Source organism: Mirounga angustirostris, unplaced genomic scaffold (assembly GCF_029215605.1).
Source record: "Mirounga angustirostris isolate CCGP_5_RB_7025 unplaced genomic scaffold, mMirAng1.0.hap1 SCAF_3, whole genome shotgun sequence".
Classification (NCBI taxonomy): Eukaryota; Metazoa; Chordata; class Mammalia; order Carnivora; family Phocidae; genus Mirounga; species Mirounga angustirostris.
In genome coordinates, this window is record NW_026991711.1 from 30337055 (window position 1) to 30349671 (window position 12617).

The window sequence follows — 12617 nt, forward strand, 5'->3', positions numbered from 1 at the left end:
GTGAGACGGGGGCAGGTGAGACAAAGAGGGAGGAAAACCTCTTTGGGGACCGGGGCTGTGAGGAATCAGGCAGCTTCTGAAGGACTGCAGAACACACCTCAGAATCTTCCTTCTGACCGGTATTATCCACCTGCTCCTGCCCCACAGTCGTTGAGGTTTCCTCCTGGGGCAACCTCTGGCCTGCCAAGCTCCCCCCACCCCCACCCCACCCCACCCCACCCCGGTCAGAGATGCTGACACAGGCAGAGGCTGCAGAGACATGTTCGCTGTGAGGGAAATTGGCTCTCAAGGCACCTTGCTAAAAAAATAGAATGTAGTCCTTTTTTTAAAACTACAGGTTCAAATTTTAGACAGTATCGATGGACTCCTAGCTCTGTAAGTTATAAAATTAGCACACGTCCTCCAGGTTTTTATTATTACTCGTGTTAGAATCTTTCTATTGTTAAGATTCTTGAAATCCATATTTTGCTTAAGCCTAGTTCTATTTATTTATTTTTTTGTTTATTCATGGAGATATAATTGACATGTACCATTGTATTAATTTTATGTGTACAACATAATGATTTGATATATATATATGTATATTGCAAAATGACCATCACAATGAGTTTTGTGAACATCCATCACCTCACACCGGAGCATTGATTAAGAAGAGAGGGAGAGCTCTCTTAGCTTTTCTTCTTTGACACAAAGCAGCTGGGCTGTGGAGGGTCTTTTTCAAGTCTAGGGCTGAAGGTCCTGACTATAGATGAGGCACAGGAGTGTTAATTTCTCCTGCATTGACATTTCCAGATGCAGGTTAGCTGTGGTGATTCACCAGGTGAGTTAGTCCCTTCATAATTTGCTTACTGCAGACACAGGGTCTCCTTGGAGCCAGACTGATGCTTGTCTGGGCCTTTCTCAGGCTCCTCTGTGGGCCATCTGGCCCCTTTACTTATCTAAAAAGTTTTTTTGCTTTAGAAAAATAGGTTACAAATACCTTGATTTGTATTTTTTTAATGAGGAGAAGAAGGAAAAAATATAATTTCCAAAGACAATATTTAGGAAAAAGGTCCTTTCTGAAAGTTGATTATTGTGTTTTTATTGGTCTCATGTTAGGAGTTAAAAATATTTTTCAGGGTTGTTGGGAATAGACTGAATGGCATTTTCAAGACTATAGTGTCTCCTTTTCTGAGCCTCCTAAGAAAAAGTTAAATAGAAAAAAATTTTGCCTGGTCTGAAATCATTCCTGTTTAGAAGAATGTGGAGTTTTAGACAGGTTCTTTCCAGACCTATGATTCTATAGTAAATCCTTCCAACTTTCCAATGTAAAACTACTATTTATAGAAAAAGCAGGAAGGAAGAGGTATTGTAAATAATTTTTTGTAATTTCTTAGGTGATTCCTAGACTGAGTCTTTTTTATTTTCTTTAACAACTCATTTGACATACTGATGATAAAAATTCTTTTATTTTTCTGTTAAAGATCTGTATTTCACTTAAAAAAACATATGAACAATGTTCATATGATCTTAGATAATTCTGTTATGTCAATAAAAAGTTTTTCTTTTGGATTTGAGTATCTTAGAATAAGCTACCCTTAAGTCTTCATCTCTGCTTAAAAAATATTCTAAAGGTCAGCACATATGGAGATTGTTATGTTGCTTTGATTTTTTTCCATTTCTTTTTTTTTGAAAGCATTTAATTTCACTGTGTATTCTATCTATTTAAACTATAGTTTTAAATGGCTACATCTTTGAGATTTACTACTCATTTCTTTTTTCTTAAACTACTTTATTGCTTTATCTGTTTTTAACAGCTTAAATATAAAAGTGAAACATGCATCTTGTTCCATAAGGAATCATGTCTTGGGCTTAGGGGTGATTTCCTCCCCTGTCCTTGCCCTTACTCTTTCATTCTTATCCTTCCCTTCTGTCTCTCCTCCTCTGAATTGACACTTGTTCATTTTGGAGTCGTCATTTATAATGAATTGCTTTGCAACTGATTGGATTGACCGTATGACTCCCATTGACCCTATTATCCCTAGTTTGATATTACAATGGGCTAATACTTTGATATAATACAGACAGTGCTATGAAACTGAGAATATTAGCTCAATAATTGGCAAAAATTAAAGAATCATTTCTAGGAAAAAGTTAATTTTTGCATGCTGTAATCATGTTGCTTTGATTGGGTATTTTCTTATGGCTCCTTTTTTCCATAATTCCTTCCCAGCCAGCATGAATGTTTAACCCAGCATAGGAGCTCCTCTCCTTCGGACCTTGCTTCTCATTAAGCCCAGCCTTCATTCTTCTTAAGAGATGGATTACAAAAGGAGCAGATTTAAAATTCACTGCCTGGTCATGAATAAACATGGTAAAGAGAGATGTTGAGGTAAAGTTATATTACAAAATGTTCACTTAAGAAACTAATCATTTTGCTCCCATGGGAACCTCTTTATTAAATTTACTTTGGCAAATAATGGCATTCATAAAAAAATAATCTACCCATGGGCCTTGATCAAATGGAAGCGCCGACACACAGCATTTTATGTCATGAAAATAACAGCTCCGAGAAGTGAACAGGAAAGCCCATTCACTGCTTGCTGCTGACTCTGGCTGTTTGGTTTTCTAGTGCATTCCCTCTAGTTCTGTGCACGCACATACATGCACACAAGCGCACGTGTGCACACGCACTCGTTAGAATTTCGTTTATTTTCATTTCCTGGTTGTTTTTTTTTCATCACAGTGTTTATTTGAAATAAGTGACGTTAATGGCAGCCCACTTCCCTCTCATTCTATCCTCCTCCCCAGTCTTTATTTCCAGTGTAACAGGATCTTGTTGTTCCTCCTAAATAGTAGAGGAGATTGCAATGGGGACTTGACTGGAGTGGGTCGGTTCTCACTGTGGCTCCAGGTAAAAGACAGCTGTCTGCTACAGTGACCTACCCAGCCCCGAGAAAATCACTGCTCAGTGCCCTTGGACAAAAATAAGCTCTCTTGCTCTTTGTAGCTTCTTTCAAACTTTCCCTAGCAAACGATCGGGGAGGGCAGAATAGCCCACTATTTAAAAGCTGCATGTCTGGAATTAGGGCTGGGCTTAAATGATGACTCTGCCATGTGGCCACCAGGAGATTACTTAGCCTGCCTGAGCCTCCTCACCTACCACATGGCTGTTTGTGAAGACAAAATAATGGCTCAAGTAATTGCTATCACAGAATAAAACTTCCATAAAATGTATTTCTTACTTTTGTTGTCTTATAATGCTAACTTGTGTTTGCAGGCCATTTTATTATTTTTACAGTATTCCATACCCTTTTAATTCCCACTAGATTCCTACCTTTGAAGGGGTCTTATTATCTACATTTAACAATTATATTTAATTTTTGCGCATTTGTGATTAGAACAACCTTTTTCGGTTGATACTCAATACAAGTAGCCATCCATTCTCTTAGTGTGCTAAATGTTGGGCCGAAGCTGAGTATAAAGGCTGCAGGATTCAGTAAGGGCGGAAGACTTCTTGGGGACAGGAGTGCGTATTTAGAGTTCTGAGAAGCCAGCAAAGTTCCTCTTCTGACAGATCGGACCAGGAGTCCAAAGACCTGCATATTAGATTCCCCTCTGACACTAACTCGTTGTCCTACCAGTTAACCTTTTGGAATCTCAGTCTCTTTGTTGATCAGGTTAGTTTTCCAAGAGAACTGCTTCAGTCTTGTGGTTCTACTGCTTAACAGCCTCCATTGCTCACTGAATTGAAGTCCAAACGCCATGCTTGGCATTGACGGCCCTAGCCTGTTTTCCCAGCCTTGTCCGCTGTGCTATCATTGTTCCTTGAAGCCTTCCCAAGCTCCTTTGTCCTGGCCTGGCCTAAATGCCCTTCTCCATCTCTGCCACAGCACTGTTTCCCACCCAGCTGCTGAGGGCTTGGGTGTGATGTTCCTTTTCACATTCCCTCAGCAGCCCCCATCAATCGATCATTTGCCACCAGTCCTACTAATTTTCCCTGACTAAAATCCTTTAATGCATTCTCTGCATTCTCTTTGGATTCCAAGCACTAGGTTGAGTCTCCTTTGTATCTTGCCTAGACCATTGCAGTAGCTCCCTGGTGCTTTAGGGCTTGCTTGCTCCCTTTAAATCTGTTCTCCACCCTGCCGGCAGGGGTAGCTCTCTAAAATGCCATTAGGATTGTGTTCATGCTCTTGCCTACCATCCTTTCATGCTTTTCCATGAGTTTATGGGAAATAACCCAAAGCTTTTCATAGCTCACTTTGCTTTGTCTTTCCTCTTGATTAAAAGCTACTAGAGGGACGCCTGAGTGGCTCAGTCTGTTAAGCATCTGCCTTTGGCTCAGGTCATGATCCTAGGGTCCTGGGATCGAGCCCGCATTGGGCTCCCTGCTCAGCTCTCCCTCTATCGGACCTTCTTTTCTTGGCCAAGATTACTTGGTAAATCCACAAGGCCAGGTGGCCTGTTGCCAGAGTTCAATTCTTCTTTCTCTCCAGTCACTTCATCCCTTCCTCTCCTAGCTGCAAGGCTTGGAAGAGAGGATGTGACATGGGATGGCTCTCATCCGGGTTCCCTTCAAACACTGTTTCACCACAAACATGGAACTCTCCCCTGCTCCTCTTAAAAAGACGAAAACTTCTCTGCTTAGAATTCAGTGACTCATCCCACTTGGACACAACCACATTCTTTCTAGGGCGGAAACCCTGAATTCAAGTGCGGCTGGCCAAGTCAGGGAAAGAACTCTAAGCTGTTTCTGGGAAAGAACTTTAAGTCTTCCTGCTGATGATGAGAAATAATTTTTACTCTTGGTAAAGGGTGAGAAGCTTAAGTGTGCTAGTGATTAATAATCTTGCACTTAGCCAAAGAATGCTTGGGTGGTGTTTGGATTACCATTAAATTTTTTTTTAAATTAAATTTAAGCATCTATGTGCCTGAATTCTTCTGATGTATTAATTCTGGAGGAGCATTAACAGAGGAAGAAGTATAGACTGGAGTGAAATTAGGGGTGGGTTACTGGACACTTGGAACAGCAAAGTGTCTTTTTGCTAAATCCTTTTGTAGCTAAAGCCAGACTTTTCAATGTTATATGTAACTGGGGATAGCCACCATATGTGATTGTTCATTACATGCCAGGAGTTAAGCTAAGCATGTACCCTGCAAGATTTCATTTAATCCTCCCATCGACCTTGTATGATGGACAAACTATAACTACCAAACCGAATCTGCATTTGCCTGAGAGATCAGTGGGTGTTTATTCAGCACCCTGGTAGAAAGAACTCTTCAGGGACTGTCAACAGGTTGTGACAGAGGAGGGAAGGTTAAGTATGGAAAGAAATGCAGTGTTTCATAGAATCCCCGTCAGGGAAGGAATATCGAAGGAACTGGACGGATGCTACACTCATTTGGGCAGGTAACCTCTGCCGGCTTTTATAAATCATGGAGGTGTGTTTCAGATCTTTCTGGTCTGCATATTTCTACAGGCAGGTGAATCCTTTAGGCTAGCTTAGCACTGTGCTCTCATCCAGGTTAAAGGGAGCCCAGAAGGAATGTAATTAACCTCATTACCTAACCTAGTGGGGCTGGTGGGACCTAGGTGCCTGTGTTAGGTCCCAGGGGCCTGCGCCTCGGGAGGCGTTCTTTTTTTTTTTTTTTTTAACTGTGCAAATCTTTTATTTAAAGTGAAGTGATAAATTATAATTAATGTGTAAGTATAATTATGATGCTAAATTCAGATATGGGAATTATCCTCAAGTTGCTGCATGTGAATATTATCAAACCTTTCTGTTGATGCTTCTGGCTGAGAACAGAAGAAGCGATGGAGGCTTAAAGTGACTGAAAAGTTCTTCTCTTGGTTTCTTATGACCACATGCAGAGGACAAGGGCTTTTTCTCTAGAGTCCAAAGACAAGATAAAAAGTCTCTGATTTGAAATCAGAATCGATCTGCTGCTCTGCTAGCCACAGCTCGGATATTGCCATAAACCTCTGATGGAGGATTTCCCACGATGAGGTTGCAAATGGCAGTTCTTGCCATCTTGATGTTTTGGAAAGGGCCAAGGATGTGAACTTTCACATCAGCCAAAACTATCCGTGTCCATGTCACATTCTCTATGGCGAATTTGATTTTTCATTCTTTGCCAGAGATTCTTCCTATTGCCCTTGACAGGTGGGCTCCCTTTAGGGGCTTTACATCTGTAATTTCAAAAGAGTCTAGGAAGAGGTCATCCAACCTAATAAGGGCAAGTGCATTCTCCACCTGAAACCCAAGAGTAAAGGCTTTCACAAAATCAGCTGCTTTTGTCAAAGCACTAACATCCTTGGTTTCTTTACAAGTCCTAATTTCTACATTCCTCGATTTCAAGTTAAACCTATCTGAAGTCCCAAATGTTCTACAATGGGAGTAAATATCTTCATCCAGTTCTCTTTTAATGGTGTGTATCTGTTAGCTGGGACTGGAATTTTCCTTGTTTCTTCTTTCCCACCCAGGAATCCATCCCTGGCGAGGGGCGGGAAAACCAGCCTCTTCGCGGGCCGGGCCTCCTCCGTATCCATGCGGCCCGTATCCCCTCAGTCCCCCGCCGTGAACAGCTGCTCAGCCTGCTGTTTCTTCACCCACCGGCCACCCTTGCGGGTGACTTGGGTGAAGTCATCTTTGGCCCCGGCGCTCTGCGCTTCCATCTCCGTTTCCATCCCCAGGAATAACCGAGGTGTTCTTTTGTGTATGTCTTGCCAGGATCCCTTAAGAACATCTATACAGCTTGGCAATTTTCAGGACAAATCCTTTTCAAGTGCAAAGCAAACAGGGATTTTAAAGTCTTTCCTTCTGCTTCAGATATAATTCCAGCTATCTGCTGCTCCCTTCCCTCCAACGAAAACCAAACTAGTGACTTGTCTCCATTTACAGTCCACATACAGGATGTGCCTGCCCTTTTGCTGTATTTCCTCTACTGGTGAGATTTTCATTTTCTGCACAACCTCTGTGTCCCCCAGTGCCTCTCCATACTCGTTGCAACTCTGTTGTTCAAGCCATTGTTCATTTTCCTCTTGCTGTCGCTTACTCAGTTTTGGTTCATTTTTGCAGTCTTACCCTTCTCCTACCAATCCACCATGTGGTCACGGTTACCTTCACAAACCCCACCATGAGTCTTACCTGCCTTAATCCTGCTTGGAACTGGTGACAGGTCCCTCCTGTTCCCTAAAGCCTGCGGGATAAAAGTACCAGCCCCCTGATATTGGGGTTTGAGGCAGAGCTTAATTACTTACCCTTCTTCCTTCCTAATTCTGAATCAGTTGTGGGTTAGACACAAGCCAGCTGGGGATGAGAATGCAGATTTATTGCCGGTCATGCTACACTGGGGCTTGGGCCAGAGGCAGGCTCAAGTGTGACTTCCTGTAATCCTTTCCTCGAATTTACCCATAAAGTTGAGGAAGAACGGCTGGAGAACTGTAGCCCATTTTCTTTTAGTGCAGGTTTGGGAGTCCTGGGATTGCCTTAGGGGTTGAACAATCAATCACAAGCCTGTTTGCAGGGCTTGGGGAGTCTGTGGAAATAACAGTGCCTTGAAATCACAGAGGGAGGCCAGCCTATTCAGTTTCTGGAAATTCAGTGGGCTGGCCATGAAGACCAGTTGTCCTACTGTGGCACGGTTCTGGAGTCTCACCTGCTTTCTGAGTTCCTGTCTCTTAGCAGTAAGTCTTTACCTGCGTGCCTCTTGGTCCCTCTCCTTGGAACCATGGGCTGGGATAATGATGTGGGGGTCATCCTCATGGATGTCTTTTTAAAATGGGGGAAATGATAGCTTTTTTGGAGGCAGGGAGTGTATTTGTAGAGGTGTTTGATAAAGACCTGGGAGCTTGGGTTTCCCCTATGCTCTAGCTCTTCCTGCATCCTGATATGACCTCCTTTGGAAACAGGAAAATCAGTTTTTGTATCTTCATAAGGATTGCGGGGAGAAGAAGTCATCTCTTTGGTGAGGCTCTGTGGAACTTTGCCTTTCTGCTGCCGTCAGAGGGCTAGCTTCGTCTGAGACTTTTAGGAACTGTCCCAAAGTCTGTGAACCTGGGAGTCAACCCACTTTAACTTTGTCACGGTTGACTCCCCAGACACTCCAGACAGAGATGAACTGCATTGAGTCCCAAAACACAAATAGGAAAAATCTGCCCAGCTGCTTTGTTTCCACTTACCGAGCCCTGTTGTCCTCCCAGAACCTGAAAGGCCACTTTCCCTGACTGGCATCCCACCTGTTCTCAACCAAATCCTCATTGTGATGCCTGTTAATTCCCAACCCCACTTGCAGGTCCTGATCTCTGCATTAGGAAGGGGTTTTGTGGCTACAAGTGAGACAATACCCAACTCAAAGTGGATTATGGCCAGAAGTATGGAAGTCCAAGAGGTGTCTCTGGCTTCAGGCCTGGCTGTATCCAGGGGTTCCAGCTACATTGTGATGATTTTCCCTTTCCATAGCCTGGTTCTTCCCTCTGGTAATTTTAGCTTCAGACAGTCTCTATTTTTATAATCTGCTTCTAGTATCAAAGAAAGAAAGACCCCTCTTTTCCACCCAGAGATCCTATCTGCCCAAGGGATCCTATCTCAAATATGGCAGAGAGGGTCTGAACAGCACACCTTGGGCAGAGCCTCTCCCTTGACCAGTGGCAGTGCCCAAAGGGAGGGTTGCTCCAAGTAACCAGGTCTGGGAACCTGCCTACTCCATGGACCTTATCCCATTGTACTGTAATCCTGTGTTTCTATGTCTCATTTGGTCTCCCCATTAGACTCAGGGATAAGCAGTCCAAAGAAGATGGCAACTTGTCACTCTCACAAAGTCAGAAGGAGATGGCTGAGCCTAGATTTCACTCCCTTGAAGAGGGAGAAAAAGAGAATCCCCAGGCATTGCAGGCTTGTGGCCAGGCGGCATTTGCTCCTGCCGCATAGCCAGCTGGGTCAGCAGCCCCGGACACCCTGAGAAAGGACACTGGCACAGCCCCTTGCCCTGCGGAGCCGGCGCCTCTCCTGCTGAAGCCCGAGGCTCAGCGTCGCTGTTGCCTGGGAGGTCTGCAGAGTTGCGGCCCTGGCCAAGCCACCTGCCCAGGCTTTTCGTGCCCTGCATGCTGACAAATTTTCCCAGGCCACAGGAGTTTCTGAATATAGGATGGAGCATTTTCTGTGACTCAGTGGTACACCCAGTTTCGGGTGCCACACACCAAAATGGCCTTGCGCTCCAGGTTCTTCTTTATAACGCCCTTTAAAAATAAACTTATTTTGAATGAATTTTAGTTCTACAGAAAAGTTGCAAAGGCAGTACAGTTTCCATATGGCCTTCACTCAGCGTCTCCTCTTGTTAACACCTTAGAGCCATGCTGAATTTGTCAGACCTAGGAAGTTAATATTACTATTAACTAAAATACAGACTTTATTCAGATTGTAGCAGTTTTCTCACTGATATCTTTTTTTTTCTTCATTTCCTTCTAGGATATCACATTGCCTTTAACCAAGTTCTTTTGATTTACTCAGGGAACTAATTCTCTTATGTCAAGATGTGGGTGGAGTAGATTAATTACCTTAATGGCCTTCATTGATCACCCCTCTCTGTTCCCATGCTCCCTGCAATGCGAAATTTTAGCACCTCCTATAAAGAGGTGGTCTACTTCTCCACTCTTGAAATTGGGCTGGCCTGCAAATTGCTTTGGCCAATAAAAGGCCACAGATAGAAGATGAGCCCATTCTGAGCCTTGGCCACAAGAGGCCTTGAAGGGTGCTGCTTGCTCTCCTGGAGCCCAACCTCCCTCATAAGAACAAGACTGAGCCAGCCTGCTGGGTTGAGGAACTGCAAGAATCAGAGGGGAGCTATCCCAACTGAATATTGAGGCCACATTAGACAATCAGGCCCCACCCGGCTGCAGATCCATGACGAGTCCAGCCAAGATTGGCTAAGCCTGTCCCAGAGCAACAGGACTACCCAGATGGCCTCTAGCTTTGTGAGCAAAATAAATATTTATTATTGTGAGCTACTGAGGTTTTGTGGTTGTATTTATACAACCGAATGGTGGCAATAGGTCACTGATATAGCTGGATCAGGATAGATCCTGATGTTGGCCATCTGGTGACTCAGGTTTCATGGTCACTAATGAGCTCGGTTAAATTTGTTAACTCTTTCAGATTGTGGGTCTTCTTGGGACTCATCTTAGACTTTTGTAACTAGGTTTAGTGAGTACTTGTTATAGGAGCCACCTCTCTTGAGCTGAGTGGATTTGAATAGAAAATTCATACCTGGAAAACATTTCTCCTATGACATTGAGCAGTTCTGGGGGCTTCTCCAACCTGTGCTGTCAGTGGCTTGTGAATATTGACTGGAGTTGTGGTCACTACCAGATGTCTCTAGATTTCTTTCTTGCTAATTCCCAGGACGAGGAATCTTTGCATGCTTGCTCTAGCATATTGCTGCTTTGGGTATTTCCCGAATAAACTGTCGGTGTTGGCAGGGCTTTCTGCTGACTGCAGTGGGTATAAGTCTGGAATTTAAATTTGATGTGTTCAGCCATCTTAGATTAATACAAAATATTTTTTTTCCCTCTGCCAGGGTAGATAATGGTCTTTTTCTTTCTTCCCCCTTCTCTCTTTCTCTCTCTCTTTTTTTATAGCTCTCTCAAAATTGTGGGATGTGCTTTGGGGCAAAACCAGTTGCAAAGGGACATTATATCATTAAACAGCTTTACTTTCTCAGTCTTAGAACCACATTCTTGTTCCCCTGGAGAAGGTTTTGGCCTCCCCCGTAGAAGATCTCAGGCCTTTCCTCTGCCCTTTCCATTCTCTTGGATTCCTCCTACTTCCTACTGGGATGGTGGCAGTTTTCCCAGGATCATGAAGAAGCAGCAGCGGTCCCAAGCTTTTTGCTCTGCTCCCTGCAGAGAATATCTTACCCTGGCTCCCTTACAGGAGGAGCTCAATATCTAGTGGACAGGAAAGTGATCGAGGAAGCTACCATATGTTTCTGAGCTCCCTTCAGCAGCAATGGCCTGGTAGTGTTGGATGAGGATGAGAGTCTAGAGGTCCGACTCCCTCCTACAGGCTTGCAGATGCTGCTGTTTGCAATTCCCTGCTTAACTGTTTCAGGCAGCTGTGCCCCCAGTGCCTGCCTGAGACTTTCTGGGTTTTGTTGAATGAAGTGACTTACTTCCTGTTAGCTTCCTCCCCTGCCGCCACCACCAACCCTTGTTGTTCAGCTTTCTCGGTTCCTTCACACTCTTCCCTCTTCCAAAAATGTGTCAACACCTCTTTTCCATTCACTACTGTATCCTCTTATGTTCTCTCGGTCCTTGTGGGTTTCTATCTTGGTTTTATTCCTCCAGTCTTATTTCAGTGGGGCTTTGCAAGAGAGCAGCATTTGTATCCCATCCTCCATGTTTAGCCTGAAGTTGTCAGACGTTCCAGGTTTTTAGGAATATATATAAATTCGCCCTGCTGTAGTTCAGTAATTGTCTTCTTCAGGCATTTTGTCTTGCTTTAAAAATAATCACATATTAAATTATTTTAATAGAAAGGGGGGTTAGAAGTACAGATTTTAGAATTTTATTTTTTGTTGTTATTTTTGAAGATTTTATTTATTTATGTGTGAGAGAGAGACAGAACATGAGCAGGGGTGAGGGCCCTCCTCTCACTGAGCGGGGAGCCCAACCTGGCGCTCGATCCCAGGACCCTGAGATCATGACCTGAACCGAAGGCAGATGCTTAACCCACTGAGCCACCCAGGCGCCCCAGGGTTTAGAATTTTAAAGCAAAATTAGTTTTTACCTATAGGGGTTTCAGTAACTCTTTTAAGAATAGCAACAAAACTTAAACACAAAAACTGGGCACATCTAATAATTGATTATATCCAGCTTTGTTCAAGAGAATGGATTTTCTTTTCTTATCGCTGTCAGCATTCTCATTAACACAGACTTCATATTCATTCGTCATCTTAATCACCCATTTTGCTCATAAACAAAGGAGGAAGTCACACAAAGGAAGCAGCTCTGGTGCTACCGCCTCTCTTCTGTGAAGCCCGTGTTGGCAGCCCGTGTCGGTGGGGAGAGGACGATGTAATGCGAAGGCTGCTCCGTAGCCCGGCAGGGCTGTGACACGGGAGTCAGATCACACTAAGCTTTCACGCAGGCAAATGCTATCTTGTAAAATACAACCGGGTCATACCACACCCACTATTTTGCAATTTGCTTATTTGTCTTTATGTTTCATGAGCCTCTCCCACATCAGTGCATAGAGAACTTACTTTTTTTTTCTAAAACGACTTCTCAGACGATTTCCAATTCAAAGCAATGTTGTAACAATCATGCTTTCATATGATTTTTTTTGCTTATTTGTCTATGTATTTCTGTAAGATTTTTTTTTTCCCGGAAGCAGAATTCTGAGTCAAAGGGGCTGCACCTGTTATATTTTGGTAGATAAGGCTAGATTGCCTTTCAAAAACCTATCAGTTCACGCTTCCAGAGAAATGGTCAGAATGCTCATTTTTTCATCCCCTCTCCCAAACCGTATCTATTTCCTCCATTTAGTTCTTGCCTCTCTGATAAGTGAGACAGTATTGTCTTAGTTTACACTCTTGATTCCCAGTGTGGTGGTGTTACTCTCTGTGCTCCTGGCAAT

The 12617-nt window shown here is 43.5% G+C and overlaps 1 pseudogene; it reads right to left on the reverse strand.

The window, feature by feature from the left end:
- Positions 1–5696: 5696 nt before the first annotated feature.
- On the reverse strand, positions 5697–6735 carry LOC123839815 (RNA-binding protein PNO1-like; annotated as a pseudogene).
- Positions 6736–12617: the final 5882 nt, after the last annotated feature.